General features: G+C 34.6%; 1 protein-coding gene across 26 annotated transcripts in view; it reads left to right on the plus strand.

Moving 5' to 3' along the window:
- LOC141919139 (RNA binding protein fox-1 homolog 1) overlaps window positions 1–23,191 on the plus strand; it is a 766,805-nt gene that overhangs the window by 514,871 nt on the left and 228,743 nt on the right. Inside the window, exon 2 of one of the 26 annotated variants that reach the window (XM_074814153.1) lies at window positions 17,083–17,216. The exons of the other annotated variants lie outside the window; for them this stretch is intronic. The gene's annotated coding sequence lies outside the window, so the exon portion shown is untranslated. The remainder of the gene's footprint in view (window positions 1–17,082; window positions 17,217–23,191) is intronic. 26 annotated transcript variants of the gene reach the window in all.

Below are 23,191 nucleotides of genomic sequence, written 5' to 3' on the forward strand. Positions count from 1 at the left end.
CCAGCCTTTGCAGAATGAGGGGAATTTCAGTTTACAATTTTTTGTGGCAAACATTCACTTTAAGTTGGTGATATGTGAATTTACTCGCTTGCTTATTATACCAGTGATAGATTATTCTCACTTCTACTTAAATTTGACAAGCTGCGCAGTGCTAAACCCTGCTAAAATGGTGCAAAGACCCAATTACAGAAACTACAAAGGCATGCAAGAGTAAGCAAAGAAAAAACATATAAAAGGATTAAAGATCAAAAATAGAATGATTCCAGTGAAAGTGCATTAGGAGACATCAGTCAGGAAAACATGAAAGAATTAGAATATGAAGAACAAAGCTTTATAGAGCTTCTGAAAACTCACAAACATATTTTAAAAATTATTTCTGTTAACTCTCTTTATTAGAATGAAAATAATTTAATGGAAAAGTATGTATTTTTCAATGTTGTAAAGGTCTAAACACTTGAATTGTATTCTTCATACATTTTGTTTATGGAGTTTGAGTTTCATCTGCAGAGTAGTGGTAGCTGGCTTCAACCAGCGGTTTTAAAAGTAAATTGTATCTTTAATTTTAAATAAAATGCTATCTAAGATTTATGAAAAATTGCAGGGTGGATTTACCCTAATGCATACTTAGCCATGTTAAACACGCCAACCATTTTATTCCTTCTGTGGCTTTAAACGCTGCCTTTGCAGGTAATCCTGATTTCCTTATGCAGTAGACACGGTGTTGCATTGGATCTGTAGCGCTGACAAAGATGTGGTGGAATTGGGAATGAAAACAGCATTTGATCCTTACTTTTCTTCACACTGATGACTATGTGTAGAATTCGTTTTCTTTGCACAGGGGACTGGGAGAATGGGATAAATGAAAACCAACCTTTCAGGAATAAGACATAATTCATTGCAATTCCTTCATGTTCCTTGGAAGAATTAGACAAAGTAAAGACTTTTACAGTATTGCTGGAAGGATTTCTGTATTTTCCACATACAGGATTTCTGAATTTGAGAGAACCAGGTTAGGTACTAATACGGGTCCCAACCACAGTAGTTCCTGAAAATCGTTTAACGTATAATTGACAATTGTAAGAGTACTTTCTTTAGATAAAAGTCTTTAAAATACTTTTGAACCTTTGTAGGAATCAATACTTGCTGTGTATTTTTGGTCAGCATGGAACCACTTTCCTGTAGCAGTTCATCTGAACTTATTATTTGGGTTTCCCTTTCCATCTCCTGGACCTACTGATGCTCTCAGTTTGGGAATGAATGAGAAGTGTTGTGATTTTTTTCTAAACTTTTTGTAGAAGCACTGAGTACTGGTTGAGGTGCTGTGCAGACAGTCACTGGCTCTTCTCTGGGGTTGTTCTCCATGTAGCTAGTGCAGTATGGTTGAAGCCTGGGAGGGATACAAAGCAAGACAGATGGTTTCCCACAGACTTCCCCTCTAGCTCTTTCATCTTTCATCTAACTATTAATTCATCTGTTTGGATGGATACATTCACGCATGGAACCAAGATGAATAATAATGAGATTTTTAATAACTCCCTACATTTGCATTCCTTGTAACTCTTTACATGGTTCTAGCTGATTAAAATGAATCATTTACATAATTAACATATGGTTATAGTGTTGGCTTTAATATGCTGATTATCTCAGTACTTTTGTCTAGAGTCAATTGGATTCAAACTGTAACAATTGTTTGAAGTGAGAATAGTTTATTCCTGTGAGGGTTGGTGAATATTTGCCATGGGGCCTGATTAGAAATAGCACAACTGTCCAAGAAATTCTTTAATGTAAAGCATGTATTTAAAAAAAAAAAAAATTTAAAAAAGTCTATTACATCTGCTGTGTTTAGGTCAGGCTTTACAAATAGCTTTCTATGGTTAGGGAGACTTCTGCCATTAGTTCCTTAGTGAGATACAAATAAAGTACCAGTCATAGTGTTAAGAATGAATCAAGACAACCAATGCAGGTCTGATTGTTTCTTAATTTGTAAAGACTTTTTTGGTTCTTTTTTTTTTTTTTTTTTTTTTAAATCACATTTAGAAATAACATTGTTAAGGTAGAATTATAGAAAAAAAATTAATTACACAAAACGTGTTTCAGTATTTTTATATTCATTGACTTACCCTACTCTTAAGATGAAAAGAGGAACAGTTTTCAGATTTGTTACATGCTAAGAGGAAACAAGTATGTGTAGCAAGTAACACTGAAGCAATGATATTTTAAGTATTGGTAGAATATTTTTCCAATCTTGGTATCACCCTTGATGGTGTGCCTAGTTTCCTAATGCAGAGGCTGCTGGAAAACGGAAGAGGAAAGAATTGTCAGTTTTTGTGGTTAGGTAACTAACACTTGTGTCAATGAATGCTTTTTGAATGTTCATGAATATTTGAAGCAAATTTGTGTTAATTGCACTACTGTTGTCCACAATTAGTCTGTGGTAGACATGATTAATTGTAAAGAGCCCTGACATTTATGCATAAAAGGCTTGAGGTCAAACAGAAATGGAGAAAAATGGTTGCTGCAGCATTGGCAGATGGAATGCTAATGCATTTTGACTCGTCCTGAGAATAATGATATTTCTACATTGATAGCAAATAATTGTTTTAGAACTGTGGAATATTCTTCTCCTCTCCTTTTGCTTTTCTTCCTCTGTTTAATTTGCTTCCCTCCCACCCCAGGATGCCACAGTCACTAGTTATTTTTACAGTGTAGTCTTTAATTGGCTTGAATATTTCTTTGTCAAATGCTTTACTGGAAACCCATACCAAATTGTGAGCTGGGAAAGGCCTATATTGATTTGCTTCTCTGAGGACAAGTGTAAAGCAAAAATATTCTGATGATAATTAAGCGTGCATTTTGAAGGAAGTCTCTTGAATCCGTGTTGGTGTATAACCTATCAATAAAGGAACTTCCTGTGTTCCTAGGACACAGGCTTTAGTAACATTTTAACATGCTTATGATGTTGAGTAGTAAATAATTCAGCAGATAGGATCTCTTTAATAACAAACAGACCGTGTTCATAGTGTCATTACCAGCTTGTGAGTGTGATCCATGAGTATTTGGGTCCTTTTCCACCACAGCAAACCCCATGTGACACAGACCAGTACACTGCAGTGCTCCCAATGGGTGGAACTGTAGGGCTACAACATTCCTCAAGGGTTGCTGGTCCTAAGCCCTAGAACTTTTTAAAATTAAAGAGACCCTGATGGATATTCCCTTTTAGAAGGCTTGTAGTATGGTTGAATCAGTGAAGGTAGCATCACATAAATCTAAGGCTGCCTATGTACACCTGGTGTACAATGGTCAGAGTAAATGTGTATGTACTGGGAGCAGAGGGAATCTTCTTCCAACTCTTCAGTGTTCGGGAGTTGACTGATAAGTGTCCTTTGTTAAAATTGACATTAATCTATCTAAGTCTTTATAAGCTACTGATGGACTCATTAGTCCAGTGAAATTCCACTGGTTTAGATCCTGAGTGAACATAGTCCTTAGTATAAAGGCCGAACAGATAAGACTTTCCCATAAATTCTCAATATAAAAAAAAATAAAAAAAAATAAAAGGATGACTCTCTTAAGCAAGCAGAATTCCCTGCCTTCATTTCGTGCATTTTTAATATGTTTCAGGTTGTCATGCTTTTACTGATGTAGCATCCATGGAAGATAGGCTAAACGTTTCCAATACCCTTTGTAAGTTTTTATTTGTTTATGTAAATGTTTGCTGCAAGATATAGAATTTTATACTACTTAATAGTTCCCATTTCAAGTGCAAGGAAATTACATTTTCTATCTGTTCTCAAACAAAATGGTTTTCAAATGAAACCACTATAACCCATTTGAAAAGTTAATTTTTCTATTTTTAGCTCTCTGTAATGGAACAAGTTTTTGTTTGTTTACAATTTTTGCCACTTGGCCATTTGAAATTGCTTTTCAGCACATCTTCAAAAGTTAGAGGAAGTAAAATGGTAGCCTGGAAATGATATTCAGTGAGTATTTTTAGGATGTCAGAATTAACTAGCAATGCTCCTAAAAATGCTAATCTTGCAGAACAGTTTTTCAAACTGTGGTCCAGACAGCAGTGTTAAGTGTCCCATGGAATCACGTAGACTTTCTAATGCTTTTGGTTAAAAATTGCCTTGTGATTGTTCATGGTGGCCTCTAAGAAATGTTGAGGGTTGATAATGGTCTTTGCTAAATAGTCTGGGACACAGTGTTCAGTGGAAATCCCACAACAGTTAATATTTCTTATGTAGTAGCTCAGCCTGCTGAATTTTTGCTATAGCAACTTGCATCAGTCCAAAACCAGGTAGCAAATGTTTATACACAATAGGGCCTTATATAATTCTTGCATAATTGTGTTTGGAATTTTTTTAAAAAACAAATTTTTCATCCTAAAAAGGCAACCTGTTACCAGTTTTACTCTGTGTTTTAGAATCTACAAAAAAAGAACCTAAATGAGAGAAAACAGTTAACCATATCCTTTGGGTTACATATGTATCTGGAAGGATTAAATTAAGTTAGATACTTTGTTCTTTCATTGAGTACTTTTTGAATTGCTTGGTGACATTTGGTTACGTGTCCTCATTTTCAGGTATGGCGTTCTTTCAAAGCAGAATATATGGTACTAATCTCCAGCTCTCCTGTAATAAATGCTGGACTGTGGACAGGAGATGGCCAAAAGAGAGTGTCTGGGCAAACCTTAATCTTTAATAAGGTGCAGAACTAGTCTATAACTGTCAAGGAATGACAGAAGAGCAGTGCTTTCAGCTTACCTGCTCAGAATAGAAAATGGGGTCCTCTGACAGAGGAAAGGCTACTTTATTCTTTATTGAGTTTGGGGCTATTGTGCTTGTGTTATTTAGTTATTTGACATTTATGAGTTGTTGGGGCAAAAGGAAATCCAGTTATTAATGTGAAAACAAAATTTAAAATTTTTTTATGCTGAACTTGCATTGAAACCTCTGATTCTTACACTTGGAAACAAAGCATACCTGATGCTAAGTGGATGCTGTTTGTAATTTAGAAATATAAGGCATTTTTGTATTAAACCCAAAAGCAGCTATTGGAGATAAAAACAAGCAGACATTTAATCTTTTCCAGCTTCAACTGGATGAAAAAACAATGGAAAAGTTGGGTGTTTTAATTCTTTGAACTACTACTTGCCTTCTAGAGTTATTGATAATAGCTTTTTCTGTACAGTCAGAAGTGTTTTCCCAAGCTTCAGCTGGAAATGTGACACTTTTCTGTAACTGTATTGCCAGCTGTAGTTGTGTGCCACCAGCCCTCCGTCTGGGAGTATGCAAAGGGCTCGTGAGTAGTGCTTTTATCTGACTTGTGACAGATTCAGCTTCTGCTGCCTGTTATGCGATTTGGATGCCTTCCGTGGTTCAAAGTTTCTTGGTCCGTGAACCAGTGCATGCTGCCATCTTTTTTGCAACAGTTTTTTTAACAAACTAGATATTTTCAAAACTTACAGTCTCGGGAAAATATTTTTCTCCACTGTTTTACAGTGCAATCATCAAGGGGATTATATACAAATATGTGGCATTTGATTTACAGGAATATCAGAGACTTCGTAAGATGTGTATTTTTTAAATGATGTAGGTTTGGTTTTATATAGAGTAGTGAAATTAGGATTATTTAGAATTTTCTTGTCTGAAGGTTCAGAAATTTTGAATTTGCAAAAATCAATATAGACTTGCATATTAGTAAGTTTAGACAAAATATCTGTTTAGAGACATGAGAATATACATTCCCCAACTACATACCAAATGTGGGTCAGGTATGCTAGCAGATAATATACTGCCAAATTACAATTTAAGACCTTTCCAAAATCTTACAAAACAAAAACATTTCCTTATTTGTTCATTTGAGTTCTTAGGCATGTATGCAAGACAGTTGCATAGGAGTTAAAAGTTCTTTAACCTTAAAATAGTATTGTTTTAAAGATTGTCAATTTGTCTTTCTAAAGATATAATTTAGATAAAATCAAAACTGCCGGTGGTGGTGATTTGTGGCGTTTGGGTGGTGGGACCTTTTATTCCAGGTTTTAACAGCACTTTTAAACCTCTAAAAAGACCTGCTAAAATATAAGGTTTACCCATTGTAGGGGTGAACCAACAGAAAATCACTGTTTTCCTCTAGACTGATTATTTGTATGTTGATTTTTCAGCCAAATATAAATTTTGTCTGATTTTTCTTAAATTCTCTCTCTATATAGTCAGATATGCATATGCACAATCATAAGCCTGCTGAGCAAAATACTGACCAAAATAAAGCTTGCCCAAAACTGCACAGTTTTACTTCTGCAGAACACTCTACTCCTTCATAATATTTCCTTTAAAGTAGTCACACACAGAATGTGTAGCTATCTAGGATTTTTTTTAAAGCAGTTTCTAGTAGGAAACTAGTTGCTAGTTTCTAGTCTTTTGCATTCATGCTCAGATTTGCAGATTGTCAGCCTACATAACTTCTAGGAACCTACATAACATTCCAGGAAAATCCATATAGAAAAGGACAGCATCTCACAAGTGACAGATATCCAGAGCATGTACATCTGTTGTCTGGCTCTGGTATTGCAAAATGATACACACGTAGGACACGTTTTAGTGCTTTTAAATTCACAATTGTTCTTGTTCTGCAGGAATGACTGGCAAGACTATGTGAAATTAAAGCAATTTACAATAATTTTACTAAGAAGTGTACTGTTAAGAAGAGATGTTTCTATGTCCTAGGCAAAAATTCACTGGTACCATTGACTCAAAGGTGACATTGATGCTCAGTTGTGCTTTACTGGGAAATACTGCACTACAAGACAAGTGAGGAACATACAGCTTCTTCACTTCTGAATCATCTTAAGCTTTAGCTTTTCTACTTTTCTAGTCTTAAATCGCCAATGATGGTTTCAAGTTTTGAAAGAAAACGCAGATACTGAACAAATCTTTCCAAGCAAGAAGTTTTTTAGAAAACTTCCAGATGACTGCAAACTTGTTTTTTGTATGTTTGCTACATCCATGTTGCTGTTTTTTGTCTTGAAACTTGAAACATTTATTTTCTGTGAGAAAAGTACCTTGCAGATGTGGTAAGGTTATTCTCTACAGAGTGATTTTGGACACACTGTTGTGTGTGTAGTTGTCAGTGGACATTTCATCTAATCTCATCATCATATTACTCAGTTAGGGTCACAGCAATTTAAGTATGGCACTGTGCCATTCCAGACAGATGGGCATGGGCAGACAGCCAAGAATACATGTTAAGGGCAGAAGACTTTTCAGCAGCCTTGTTTGAAAGTGTGAGCATCTCAGCCCACGTGTAGCGTGACTGTACAGACCTGATCCATTTTTTTCTTGCTTGTGAAGCACTATAAAGGCAGTGTTTTGTCTCAGAAGAGTCTAGGATGGCCCTCAGATAAAACTCTGCAAAGATCCCTTAGCTTTTCTCATAAGACACTGGTAGTCCCAAAGAAGTCTCCACAGCTCAGCAAAATAGTAGGCCAGTTGTCTTCTTTTTATTTGCTTCAGTTGACTTCATTCAGTTTACACAAGAAGGTTATTTAAACCAGAATAAATAAAATTCATTTTAAAAGTTTTCCTCAAGGTTGTTAAAAACTAAATATAGCACATTAACTATTGGATTTTTTTTTAACGTGGAAATTATAATTATGTTATTTCTTATTATTTCATAGAGGATAGAAATTCTCTATATTGGCCACTTGTCCTGAATGAGCATTAACATTTCTTAACCCAGCCTCAATTAAAGTTTATTTTCCTTACTCTTGTTTAACAATTACAGCAAGTTGCTTTGAGCAAAACATTTCAATACTGTGCAGCATGGCATAATTTAATAGCATATAAGGGATGTGTGTTTGTGGTCTGAACAAATTACCAGTCAGCTAAGTTTAGTTGAGCATCCAGGCTTGGTTTGCATTTTAAATATGTCACTATTAGTCACATACATAGAAGTTTGGTAACAACTGCTTTAATCATTTAGTCATTCTGAAGATTATTGCTTTATTTGAAAATCAGTCATTTGTATCGTGCTGCATTTGTAAGTAAGAACAGTTTAAAGTAATATCCGAAGGTGGGACTGACTACGTTGTGAGATTTGCCTGTGGCTAAAACTGTGCAAGTAGTCTAACAATTGCAGATCTAGCTTTTAGATGTTTATATGCTGACTATAAAGTCTTAGAAAAAAAAAAAAAAAAACCCAAAATAACAGATTTGTTTAAAATCTTACTGTATTAGCTGTGAGTTTTCTTTCTGTAGAGGCACAGACGTAACAGTGCAGGTTTTTTTCCCCTGGTCTCATGCTCACGTATGGGAGTTTGATTCATCCTCAGTCATATTGACTTGAAAACTGTGGGTAAACAAGAGAGTAGAGTCATGCGATTGATGACTGTGCAGTGGAAAGCATGCACTGTGCCTGAAGAAAAGCTTTAAAGTAATTGTATCACTTCTTATATATACAAGTTGCATTACCCAGAGAATTGCACATTTTCTTGAGTCCATTCCTCTATCATTTGCTATCTCTTATCGGGTTTCTTATCTTTTAATATAGCATAAGTTAAGAGGAGAAAAGAAAATCATATTTAAATCTTCTGGTTATTTAGTTAAGATTTTTGATGATACTGTGGCATATCTTACATTGCAGTGAATTTCATTGTACAATTCAATTCACAGAAAAATGGATTCTTTGAGCAATTCTGTTTTAACAGTTATTAAAGGAGCTGAATCGGTTCCTTTCATAATCTTAAAAGAAAGGGTGTGAATACAGAATAAATTCCAGATAAGACATGTGATTTAAGCGTAGCTGAACTTTTTCCATAAAATGCATAGGCTAGAAGTCCAGAAGGGGCTACTGTAATCATCAAGTTTGGCCTTCAACCTGTAATACCACTATGGAGTCCATCTGTTTTGTTCTAGCAGCCACAATGTATTATATATTAATGGGTTTTATCAGTTGAGTGCTGGAAATGAGGTAATGAACAAATGCTTGATACATGTTTCTTGGTGTCTGCGTTGTGTGCAGATTTATGGACAAAGGATGTACACTTAATTGAAGTTTGGTGTGATTGTATTGCTACATTTGGTACAATAAAATAGATAAAAATAAATGTGTATAACTGGAAAAAATACAAGAATGTATTTTCATAATGTGACTTATGTTACAGCTTGACTAATTTAAAGAAATTAATGTTTTGTTAGTGTTGTATCAACATCCACTTTCATATGTGTTCATATAATTAGACATCTTGTGGTCTAGTGTGTACCAATTAGGGTTCTTCAAGCCAGAAAGTACATCATCACCACTAACGGAGGTGTCCTAATGGAGGTGTAACGGAGTGTAACACCAAAACTGCTGTTACACTGTATTGAATAGAGTCCATGCAGGAACATCATACAGTTACATCCGTTTAGGCAGTATTTTGCTTGTGATTTACTACCAGGATTTGTGGATGTAACTGCACTCATCCTTCCTCCACCAAACTAAAAACAAAAGCAAAACTGAAACAAATCGTAGTTTACTTGGGTACGGTTAAGTGGTCTGTGTTTGCATGAGCAGGTTCCCCCCAGTTGAGTTTTGCCATCGTTACGTTACCTTTTTATTATAAGATCATATTACATGAGATAATACTAGATTTGTTACTAAATCAAAAAGCTAATCATAGTGCAGAAACTTGCCAGGTTTCCATAATTCACTGATGTACTCAACTAATTACCTCAAGGTGATCCCATCTTCTTTGTGACTGAGTCCTAAATTTTTGGTTTGATTTCCTGAGGGTTAAAAGTTTTTCTTCCCACATGGAAAAAATGTTTGTGTTGACAAGCTACCAAAGATAGGTTATGTAGGTGATCTGTTTTAAGAAGCAGAATGTATTATTCCTGGGAGAGAGAAACATACTCCTTCTCCAAAAAGTAGGTGCAAGTGCTGGGAGTGCAGGTAGAGCTTGCTAAGCTTGTAAGAATTTTTCCCCATTTTTTTTTTTTTCCTTACATTAAAAAAAAAAAATGTTGAAGGGCATTTTGTAACGGTCAGATGAATATTTTTTACAGTTGAGCCTCTGGATTTTTTGCAAAGATTCTGTCTTTGTAACTACCTTGTTCCATCCTCCTCTTAACTCTTGCTATGGGAGGAATTTTATGCCTTCCCTTCCGGCGTAACACAGAAGTTCAGTTGGTTCTGGCATCGTAAAATATACAGACCCAGTGGAGTCTTGGGGACAGAGATGCGAGAATCTGAGTATTGGAGCTTTAAATGACTGGTGAAATTCCACCCCTTAGGTGGTGGTCAGTACTCAGAGACAGGAATGGAGCAGTGTTAGTAACTGTAGTGCTAGTGCTGTATTTGCTTTGTAATGACTCCTAGCTGGGCTTATTTTTCACACTTTTAATAGACAGAAAGTGAACCTCTCCATAGGTCACTTTTTCGGCCACCTCTATGTCATTATGTTCTGAGGGTTGGATACTGTTAAACTACATCCTTATCCCTGTGCAGCTCCATGAGGAAAAGGATGCTTTTTTTTTTTCTTCGCCTTTTTTTCTTTCCCTCTTACAGATAACAAGTAAAGCTTTGTTGAGTTAGTGCTCCTAGCAGCACCTGGGGATTAGCGTTATCTCTAGAATTGTAATGTGTGGGCCAATATTGTATCATGTCCTCTCTAACGGATAACTGTAAAGGGAATTCCATCATCCTCTGTACTTTCTAGTGATTTCAGCATTTCTACTATGAATATCCAAAGCCCACTGTCCTTTGGAGGAGGAACGAGATGAAGTGAATTAGTGCCTGTAAGGAAGTATGTATACAAAACCATAAACATAAGATTAGTCTTTAGTTTAGTCTGCAGTTTCATGCAGACCATATAGTAAACAATCAATTATAATACTCAGAAATGAGGCAAAAAGCTTTTTCTATGCTCATTGCTCACGTTTAAGAATCTTTCAGCTTCATAGCCAGTTCTCAGAATAACTTACTACTTACTTAATATATTTGACCTGATGACCGAATGTGGCAATTTTATGAATTATGTATCAGTCTCTTGAGTACCAAACTGTGTGCTTTGGTTTTATTAAATCATCTCTGATTTGATTATCTTTATTATATCATGCAGCAAGTTAATTTCTTTTGAATTTATTGTTTGGACTTTACAATTAAAAGATGCAAATTAAATTGTATAGTTCCCCTCCTGTCTTCATTATGATATCGATGAGTAATGTACTGATTTTTAGAATTACAAATACTATTATAATGTAGCTTCCTTATGATATAACAGTAGAAGATCAACTCCACATTATCAGTTTCTGGACCCTGGATTATCCGTTCAGAAGAAGCATATTTCCAGACTCACTAACATCAGCAGCAGTAGTGCATGAGGTTTTTTTTATGTATTTCAACTCGCCAATTAGTATTAGAGTGATGCTTTTCTAAGATGCATAAATCACACCACTGCCCACTTTCCTAATAGCAGTATGACAACTCACTTAATGTAATAACATCATGATATTTTTAAAAAGCTAAAGTCTGACACTTGTGCTATTCTGAAGTATGGAGTTTAGTTTTCAAAATCATCTGGGAGGTGAATGTCTGAGGTTAGTGAGATACAAGTAGGAAACATTGACAAGTACATGGAGAGTGAAGACTTTGTATGACTTCTTTGTTTCTTGTGCCTCTCAGAGCTCAGTTTTCTCTCTTATTGTTCAGTCCAAAGCATCACCATGAATACTCCAACTGAACCCAAGTACAACTTGTATTTCTTACATTCTTATAATTATTACGAATTTATAGCTAAAGTGCTATGTGTAAGGCTGTCTGGCTGGAAGACAGAAAAAGTGGGAGAGCTCATCTTTTTGTGATTGACTTGCTGTATTTCAGTTTAGGAACAGTTTTAAGCTAATTGTCCAAACTCTACAATCCAGAATGCTAAATAGCTCCCACATACACAACAATACTGTTCCAAAAAAAGCAAAATTAAATGATAGATGGCATGTGTTGTTATACTAATGCCTGAGGCTTTTTAGTAAGCTACAACAGAGGGTTTCCCCTTTCTGAGTGCTTATTTAAAGTAAAATTAATTTGGGTCCATTCATACCTTCTTTATTGTTTTAACTGAAAAATGTATCTCATTGCTTTGCAAGGCTTTCACTTTTCTGCATTCCTCCTGCTCCCATCTTGGTGTTACCACAATTTCTTTTTTTTTTTTGTGTGTGTGTGTGTTCAATTGTTAGAGGGGGTTAATTTCTTGGGCCTTTAGATTCTAGTTTAAATACATACATATTGCTTGATTGGAATAATATCCCCTTTCTTAACAGAGAAAATTCAAATTTACCATGTTCTTGAAAAAATTGGATAAAACATTTTCTTTCTATTCCTTTTTATATATGTTCCATACAGCTGTGTTCAGAAACGTACCATTACCATTAAGTAGTTTTCTGGCTGTGAAGTGACACTTACTCTATAAAAGGACGCTTAAGTGTTATTTTTCTTATTTTACATGAATATAATTAGATCCTGACCTTACAATGGATAATGTTTATGATTCAACAGTAAATATTATTGAGGAAGGCATTTTTTTTCTTAATTTTGAGTCAGTCTGGTGAAAGCCTTGATTTAGGACAACAGTACAGGATTTTCTGAGTAATGAAGTATTTGCTGAATAGAGAGACAAAATTTGTTACAAACTCCTAAATTAGGCAGGGATAAACGATGAATGGACTTTGGCAATTTGAGTAGTTGTAATTTCATTTGAATCTATGGAGTTGCCCCAGTGTAAATTAAATCTGTGTATTCAAGATTAGATTCTTCAGTACTTAAAAGTTTTCCTATCTTCTTCTTATTTACCATAGATGTACTCTTGGATGAAGAAGATAAGTTTTATGCTCCATGTATTATTTTCTATTATACAGGCTAAAATATTACAATTTCTTCTTCAAAGAAAACAATATATTTGAATGAGAACTAATTACCTCTTTTTTTATTCCAAGTGACAAAAGCTAATATATCACACTTAGCCACTATGAGAACTCCATTTCAGTAAACTAATTAAACTAATCCTATCTCTACTCATTATTCTCAGTTCTGCTAAATATTTTAACGGCATAGATTTATTTCATTACATAAATTATATCATACTTAAAGAAAACAGTTTGCATAATGACATATTTGCATTCCCAAGAGTTTATTTTGCGTTTTTGAATTCAGACTTCAAGTTTCAGTTGAAATAATATTATTTGCCTTATTTAGGCTGGTAATTCTTCTTAATTGTTACTAATTATGTAGAATGATGTATAGCTTTAATTAAATGTAAGTGCTCGGCATTCTTGTTAACATATATTAAACAGTGACACTTCTTCTGTATACAGATAATATAATGTTAGAAAGTTGTGATATTTCCTACAGTTTACAATCTGTAATTTCATAACACAGTGGCTGATTTATTTACCAATCATAGGGGAAAAAAAGTTGCTTTTTGATTGTTAGCGATTATAAAATTAAAAAATCATGTGCTTACTGGACATTTCTTAAGCTACGTGATTAAAATGAAAATGTGTACATCACTTTTTCTACTTAAATTATAAAACCAGAATACGTTGAATGCTAAGCATTTCACAGCAGTGTTGCTGAGAAGCTGTAAAGGAATAATGCATGAGTACCACTTCAGACTAAATTGCTTTCTACTTATAGACATGTAATGCAATTAAATCCAGAAGCTGTAAGCCTCCCAAATCTCCTAAATTTAGTTTTGGTATTTGTAGTTAGGATACCTGCTGCAGAGCTTTCCAAAATGATAAAACAAAGACAATACAGATAATGAATAATTAATCAGTCTGAATGTACAGTATGTGATTCATGAGAGCTGTATAGAGGATTCATAATTTTATTGATTTTGATAGACCACTTATATCACAGAAGTAATGGTGTTCTAATTTTAAAGCCAGTTTTCATACTATTATCTGGACTTTCATTTCTGTCATTGTTACCAGCTTATCAGAGTGCTGACACTAGGTGAATCATGAGTTTTTAAGGAAATTCACTCAGAAAGGGAATTAACTGTGGTTGGTTCTAGCTGAGGATTTTGCATGATTTCTTAAAGAATGAAAGACAGACAGACAACTGACAGACAATTTGTAAATTGTTTTATCCTAAGTGCTGTGGGTTACAGTCCCTCAGCTCAACACACATCATGAAAGCTCTCTCACTATTATGCTTGCCAACTCCAGTCTGCCAGCTTGAATGAATAGAACTGTAATTCATCTTCCAGGTATCAAGTAAGCATCAATACACACTTTGCAATGACACTTTACTCTGCTTTGCACAGTAGTTCCTTCGTGCATGCAACAACAAGCATTACTTTCATAGTTTGCTTTTCGATAATCAAAACCTTTCATTCACGTACTAAGTGTACATATATATGCTGTTGTTTTGGTCAGTTTTCAAGTATTTGTCCATAATTCATTACAAAAGACCATGATAATTATATTTCTGTAATCTGTGCTGTTCCTTTTCTGACATATAAAAAAGAAAAAAGGAAATCAGTGTGTAGATTTTTTTAAAATTGAGTTTCCTTTTATTCATCTAATTTGCAAAGATGTTATCTACAAACAAGTTTCTGATGTGATTAATAGAGGTTAGCATAATGATGCAATCTGGTCATGTTTATATTTAAAATGTTAAATATATTGCAAACGTATTCTTGAATACCGGAAATTATTAGGAAGGAAAAGGGTAATGGAGGACATGACACAACTGCTTTTATCCGTCTCTAATACATCTGTCTCCTTAACGTTTTGAAGAATGTCAAGCAAAACTTTGAAGAACAAAGGTAACTGCTTTGAATAATAGTTCTTAATAACTTGATTCAAAATGCCATATGAACCATGAGCTCTTAGAAACTAGGGTAAAATGACTAACTTTTCTTGTGAAGAATATCTAGATTTCAATAGTATTATAAATAGTCCAAAAACAATAAGCAAATATTGTGTGCAATATTGTTACTTAGGTTCTTAACGTAACAGCGCACTGAAGTGACAAAGGTGTTTAGTAAGGGAAAAGTTGTAGGTTATAGAGCTTTTCACCTTCATCATGCTTCTTCAGATTTGAGCCCCATCGATACTGATTGAAAATTGGTAGTGCTGATACACACTCAGTGACCTGTATATAGTAAGCCTTCTCTTCACACAAAAACCCTGGCGACTGGCCTCTAAAAAGCTGTCATAGCATCTAGCAATCTTCCAGTGTGGCAGGACATTCAAAAGATTGAACGGGTCTGGAAACCAAACTATGGACCTTTGTGTGGTTATTCTGGTCTGGTCAGACTTAGCAGCTTACTAATGTGTATGAAAAAGCCTATGTTGTACGTGTTTGGAAAGCTGTACACGTTTGGAAAATCCCTGTGATAACTTCTTGAAATTGTCCCCTGGTTTTCAGTGCTTACCAGGTGTTCTGGATGTAACTATGAGTTTATGTCTTGTTCATGCAAACTGCTGAGCAATGCTGTGAGAAGTAGAGTTGAGGCTATTTCTGTTGAAATCAGAGCAGAATGGAAGGTACACGGAACTGGCTAAAAATGAGACTGTAGAGGTTGAAGTGAAAATGCATAAGTAGACTTGTAGCTGGTAAGTGCTCAGAAGATCAGTGAAAAATGTATGTTTTAATAGAGGTCTGGAATCTCAGTTTTGGTGGATTTAGAGTACTCTGTTTTGCTAAAGTGGCTAGCAAGTAAGATAAAAAAAAACCCCAACCCACTAATAAACCCCCCAAAACTATCAATAACATATAAGGGGTTGGGAGAACGTCAGCCTTGTCATCATGAAGTAACCTGTTTTATCAACACAATATGTAAGCAAAGAGAAAGAGACTTACTACTGTGAAATATTTGGTATTTGTCTCCTGAGTACTTTTTTTTACTGTTCATGTATTTTTTCTCAGTGTCTTTTGCATTATGGAACCATTGCTCAGCGTTAGTTATCAGTATCAGTAAAATAAATTCCAAACTTCAGTTGCTAGATATGATAAAACCTAATAAAATTAGTTGTACTCTTCAAAGTATGCTGTGCCTGAGTGAAATATGAAGTGTGTGTGTAGTTTCAGTATGCTTGCCTGGCTTTTGGCAGTCAGCTGTATATTTTACTTGACAGATGTATGTAATTGTGTATATTTTTCATAGATCTGTGTATTTGATAAGTCATCTATAAGATTATGTAGTAACCTTAGATGACAAGTTTATCTGATAATATTTTAAATTTCAAATTCCAGTGTTAAAATTTATTGAAGTACCTTGTGCATATGTATGCATTTATGCCTATTTATACAGAACTTATCTGTATAATTTTTACATTAAGAAATACCTGTGTCTTTATGTAGTGTAAAGTTTACATAATTTATGGTTATAGAATTTTTTACACTAAGCTTGTTCAACGATACTCTTTTTTTATTTCTATTTGCATTAATTATTGAGTGCCAACCTGTAAAACATGCCTGTAAACAAAGAGTTATTTTGGAACTAAAGGAAAGTAAGATTTTTACTTATGCTTTTCTTTCAGGCACATCTTATTTATTTAACAAAGAGTCTTTTCTTATCCTTTTTTACAGTTTACAGTAACTTGTGTACTTAGAGTGGTCACATTAATTGGCATGTAAGGAACACCAGTTAAGCAGACTCATACATATCCTTCCTGAATAATGCAGTAAGCTAAATGTGTTTCAAAATGAATGTGGTTTCATACTGGTAAATGAGATGTATTTGTGGATCATGTTGCTCATATATTAGCTATGCTTAATGATAAATTCATGATAAATACCTCATTGGTCAAAAGATCTGTGAGTAATGTAAGTATTTTACGGAACTGCCAGAACCTTAAAACTGTTAAGGTGATGAAAATCACTTTGAATTTTTTTGAAAGAGTTGGTAGACCACAAACTTCATGTCTATTTGGTCTTCAGCTCTAGTAGTATAGTGTTTTGACACGGGACAACATTTTATACAGTCTGAAGACCACATCTTTCACTTTTGTAAGTCATTACAGCTCAACTGAAGTTAGTCCTCTTGAGGACCTGACCTCGAGTGCTAAATATACCAATTCTATCTTTTGCTAGGCAAAGAAGATGATGACAGTATATTCCCATGCACTCACAGCAGCAGTTTCATATATTTGATGAGCTCACATTCACAAGACATCACCATATCCTGTAGTACACAGCCAGGTGGACCAGACATAACATAGTCCATAGTGAGTAAATAGTCATACCTTATATTAAGCTATATATACATTACTTTCTAGAACTGTGATGACTGGCTGTTGGTGTTGGGGTGGGGGTATAGTGTTAGGAAGTCTTCCTGATTGATTAATCCAATAAAGTGCTTTCTCTTTTTGTCATGTTCCTCTCCTATCCTACTGTATGTTCTGACAATTTCATCCTAAAGTGGCCACCTGACAAAGACACCATTACTATAATGTGCATTGTAGTCTGTTGTAAAATGGCAACAAGTCTAAAGAAAATCCAGTGTATTAATTAAAAAATAATTTGCCTATAATTACTGCTGGTCATGATAATAAATAGAGAGGTATTTAGAAAGAAAATTAGCCAAAGTGAGCAAATAGCTCTCCAGACGTAATATATGGGTGTGAACAAATGCTTAAAAGAATATTCTCAAACTGTTTAAGCAGTCTTTACACACTACAGTCACAGAACCTGTTATTAAAATGACTGATATTTATTGTTGTGTTTATTTCTTGTTACTAGCATAACACTTAGAATTCTAAAATTAAACTATAATACTTAAAGTATTTGAAACAAAGGCTGATCATACTGAAAAAACTAACCTGTAACAAATTTGTATGTTTAAAAGCTGCTGGTTTTGCATGAACAGGCCATGTAGCCTAATTTCAAATCTAGACTATTGGCCTGCTGTTTTTGTGCTTGATCCCACATTACCTGTATTCAAGGAGTTTGCAGCTAAGGTGTTATTGTTAAATACTATAATAGCTCCAAAATACCAAAGCTACTATTATGAAATATATATCCCAAACTTAAACAGACAACTAGTTCAAAGTCTAACGGTATATACAAGACTTATAAGTACATCTGATGACTTGAGTTAACCAGATGGTGCCACTGGATCATGACAGCTGGACACAAAGTGGGATAGGTGCAGATAATAGCTAGTAAGATGAGAGGTATGGAGAACTGATCGTATTAGAAAAGTGGTAGGCATGTTTAGTGAAGCTGAGAAGAGGGCTGAGAAGAGAATATCATTACTCTTTATGAGTACTTCGGAGTAAATGACAGGAGTATATATGGATAGCATTTTCAGCTAAAAGGCACAAAGATAAATAGATTGGTATATGCTCTCCGTAATAATTTACAGAGAGATCTAAAAGAGCCTTTTAAATAGTCACATCAGGGAGTTTCTGAAACAGGATTCCAGTTTGAGCATGGGCTGGGCCAGGTCAAACAGTTACCAAGTTTTTAAGACAGAATTTCTTCAGTTTCTTAACAAAAATTACATCATGTGGCCTCCTAGCAGGTGACTGGACTCACTGACTCAGGAGTTATACTCCAGTTCTCCTTTCTTTCCAAGAAAAGTCAAAGTCACAGATGCTCTGGCATTTTCAACTGCCAAAATCCCTGCAGTTGATAGGATTAACCTGCTAAATTTGTCCATGAATAATAGGAAATCTGTGTCTTCTCATCCACATTCAGTAATTCACACATGTTACTACTATATTTGGTGCTAGTGCTACTTTTCCTAAACCTTGTCTTTCATACATGGAAACCACGGAAAACTCTTACTTTGAAATTTATGATGTTTGGACAATCAGTCGCTCCCATGGAGAGTCTCTTTGGCTTTATAGAGTCTTCAGGGGCACACCAGCCTATTCTGTGATGCTGATTTTAAGTTCCGGGGTTCTATATAAATTTAAATAACCCTTCTTATTATGTGATAAAGGAATTATGGTTTGTATCAGTACAAAAGAAAATGAAGTGTAGACTGTATCAGGTTACCTTATTTCAGGGAAAGGTTAATTGGAAATGCAGCTCACATAATGTGTGATGAGGTGGAAAAAAATAACAGAAGTGACCACAGTCAATGCATGCAGCCCACATGCTTACACTTTTTCCATTTTCTTAAGCATTTATGAACAATTGAACTGACACAGTATGCAGCAAATGGATAGTTTCCACATCTTTCTGTACATGCTGTCAAATTCATATATTTTTTAAATTACTAATAGTGCAGAGAAAGAAAAAAATAATGTGTTTTGAAACTATGCTAAATCTGTAGTGTAGTAACTACACTGTGGCTGAAGACATAGTTCTGATGCTTGCAGAATCAACTACTTATTTCAATTTTTAACTTCTAAAATCTTACTTGTAATTTACTTCTCAAGATCACATATTTTGTGCAAAATTTAATTTCAGACTTAAAACCTTAGTGAAGGGATGCCTCAATACTTCTTTTGTCAGTGGAGTTAAATCTTGTACAGCTGTGTGTTTACACTTTTAATGTATGCATCATTAAATTAATACTATTTTCAGAGATTAATGACAGCACAGTACCTGCACTAAAAATTAAACAAGTCCAGGCCAAATGGAACTCTTATGGTTCTGTGTATGTAGACGTTGTCATTACTGCCATGAGGAATAAATTAGGGTAAGATCCAACTTTGTGTGATCTTCAGGATTCTGTGGGACCACATCTGATAATATTCCTTCACAGAAACCTTTTCATGGTTTTAAATAAGGTGCTACTTAGTAAGAGCTCCAGGACTTGGCCTTGCCTAAATATCATATCCTTGTGAGTATTATTTTCAGGGCACCTGAAGTTATCTTATATACCAGATCCTCTCCCAGTTTCACATAGCTCTCTATGTAACCGTTGTTCTGCTGCATTAGCTTACACCTTATATATGCTCTTTATAGTTTTATTGAAAATCATCACTAAACCAAAAAGAAAATTGTCCTTTCCTTTTCAGGCTAGGTGGAAGTATTTTTATTCCACCTATTTTATCAGATTGAAACCTTTCATGGCACTCTTAAATAATCATTATATTTTCCCACCTTGCCTTTTTGCACATTTGTTCATGTTAATCAATCAGCTAAATAAGCATTTTAAACTGTCATCCAAGTTACTTAATGTACTGCCAACGTAAAACAATGAATATGAAAGGAAAGTATACTATCCAATTTTCATTATTGTACCTAAACATATGCTTATTATAGAAGTGAAGTAAGGAGCCATTTGCATGTGTGCATGGGTTGATATATATATGTAGGCATCCAAACAACAGGTTGACATATAGGTAGGAGAATATGCAGGAGTTAATATTTGCTTTTTTTCTGGCCTTTTTAAATTAAGAGAATATGCTGGTATTTTGAGTGATTCTGCAGTATCAGCTCATTTCAACCACTTTAAAGACTTAATTAATTTAAAAAGCAAAATTAAATTTAAAAAGCCAACAAATTTCTATGGGTGATATTACAAACTGTGGAACAGTGAAAGGACCAGTAGTAAGAAAAGATTATAAAAAGAAAAAAGTGTAGTAGAATTAGTAACAAGCAGTTTGGTCTGTGCTGGTGGTTATCTTAGCTGGATGTTCCATGCTGGTAGAATATAACATCTCGGACAAGAAATAATGTCTTCAATGTTTTGTTCATTTAACAACTTCCTGCAGCTGATTAGTCCAACTGCATTCTGGAGGAAACACTCTGCCTATTGCATTCTTTTAGTTTCATCTTTTGAAGTGTTGGTTGTAGATGTTCCTTTTGCAGAATATATTTGAATCCCAGAGGCAGTTATGGTCTAGTTATAAGTGAAATAATCCACATTTCTGGATTTTACCAGCATTTAACTGAATACTGTTGGGTTCCCAGATAAATATGTGTAAAATGATTGTTATTTCATCTCTGATCACAAACTTTTGATTAATCTTGACTTTCCCTTGGGCAGTCATACAGAATTTGCCATGTGGTGCATCAGCCAAGTAAGCATTTAAGATTTTAATTGTTAAACTGAGTTAAAGTATACATTCATGTTTTAGGAAATCAGCATGTAATATTATCCTCTGCAATATCACTTTTTTTTTTTGAGAAATACATTTGTCAGTAAAAAAGGCTGCTTAGCCCTTTCAGTGTTTTAATATAACCAACATAAGATACATGGAAGTAGACTAAAGTAACCTCTCACAGCAGAGGAACAAACTCACCTTTTAGCCATATAAAGTTGGATCAGATTCCTAGACTAACAGAGGAGTACAAAAAACGCTAAGGTGGTCTAGCATCTCTTGACAGCTGGGAAGTAGCATAAAACTGCAGGTAAAGTGGTCAGTGAAATGCATGTTGTAGAAAGATCGAGTTTGGTATGACACAACAGATGACCACTGTTGGACACCTTTGTAGTATATTAGTATAATATATATATTAGTATAACAGTAATGTATATTATAATTAATTTTTAAACTGATTTAAGACGGTTGTGATTGAAAAGTAAGGATGTGAGATAGGATTAAAAAAGAATCTCAGAAAGAAATGCACAATTGATTTCATATACATTGGAACCCTGTTAAGATGTAACATAGTGAAAGTTCTGAATGAAGGATTATATAGCAGGATTGCAAAATGACAGTGCCTCTTTCTCATACCTAGCTAATTTAGCATTATTGCATAAGAAGAAATCAGATGTGTATTTTCCAAGCACTCCATTGTCTATCAAGCTGAAGTAAAGATTTGCTATCAAACAGATAAATTATAATTTCCATTTCTAAAAAAAAAAAAAAAAAAGAAAAAAAGTAGAACTTTGCAATCCATGGTGCTGTCCATTTAACTTCTGACAAGCCTCTTGCCACTGGACCCTCTAGTTTTTTGAAATGTCTGAGAAGTAGAGACCAAAGCCACAGTGCTGTCTGTAATCATGGAGAATTTGTTTTATTGTGTGGTGCTTAAAATGATTACCACATTTCTAACTCATTCACTTACGGTTACGGAAATTTTGCAGTGTTAACACAAGTTCAACATATATGTGTAATACGTGTCTTAGAATATCAAGCTGAATGAAATAAGTGGTATATATCGCTGATTGCATGGAAAATACATACGTACCAGTTGAAATTAACATCAGATTGTCATGTAATGCCTTTCCAGTTAATTCTGAAGGATTATTTAATTTTGGTTTATTTCTCAGTATTACTATTTTAATCTAATGCACCTTTCACCTCCAACCACAGCTTTTTTTTACCAGTGCCACCTGAAATCCATAATTTAATTTTTTTCTGATACAACTGATACTCAGTTTAAAAAATATTAGCTATAAATTCCTATGCTCTCATGAATTGTGGTGCCCAACTGAAGAACTAAATATTAGAGAACTCAAGAATGGGACTGTAGGTATAATTACTTCTGTAATTCTTTTAAACTTGGTGCAAAATAAATTATTACTTACAAAGAATATTAGCGCAGAGAAAATGTACAGAGAAAATATAGTGTGGGCAAATGTTATGCCGCTTTCCCTGAAGTATTCAGGTGACCTTATTCTGTAACAACATGAAAAAATGATGTTGGGATAAGAAGGTCATTCAGACATCAAGTGAAAATCAGTCTTTGTCCTTTGCCATAGAGATTTCCTATCTAGAGTACCAACTACTCTAGATAGGAATTCCACGACTGATTTGATGTGTATATGTAGATAAAATCCTAGTAGATTTTCTTTCCTGGAGATATAAATAATTAGATAGTTACATAGTAAGGTGATAACGCAATTTTTGCAAAACGCGTGCCTTAAAGTATGATTTTGTCAACAAAATCTATTCTGTTATTAATAGGGATTTTCACATATACTTGTTGGAATATTACAAAGAGTTGCAGATACAAAATGAAGCTATTTATTGATCGGAACTGATTTTTTTTTCCCTTGAGTCCGTGCCCTATCTGTAAAGTGAAAGTGCTGACTGCTGCACACCGCTGATTGCAGATTTTTTTGACAGCAAAGACCTGACTCTTCCCTAATCCATGTAGCTGCATTGTACAAATTACAAAGCTTATGTGACAGACCTGCTCTGTATTCCAAGAACTGCAACATACCTGTCATCAGATAGAAGCAAGAATGCAGAAGTCATCACTTCACTTTGGAAGCAGAACAGATGATTGAAATTATTTCTTACTACTAACTAATTCCCCTTTTAGTAGAGATAAGCTGCTTTGTTCAGCT

Source organism: Strix aluco, unplaced genomic scaffold (assembly GCF_031877795.1).
Source record: "Strix aluco isolate bStrAlu1 unplaced genomic scaffold, bStrAlu1.hap1 H_1, whole genome shotgun sequence".
Taxonomy (NCBI): domain Eukaryota; kingdom Metazoa; phylum Chordata; class Aves; order Strigiformes; family Strigidae; genus Strix; species Strix aluco.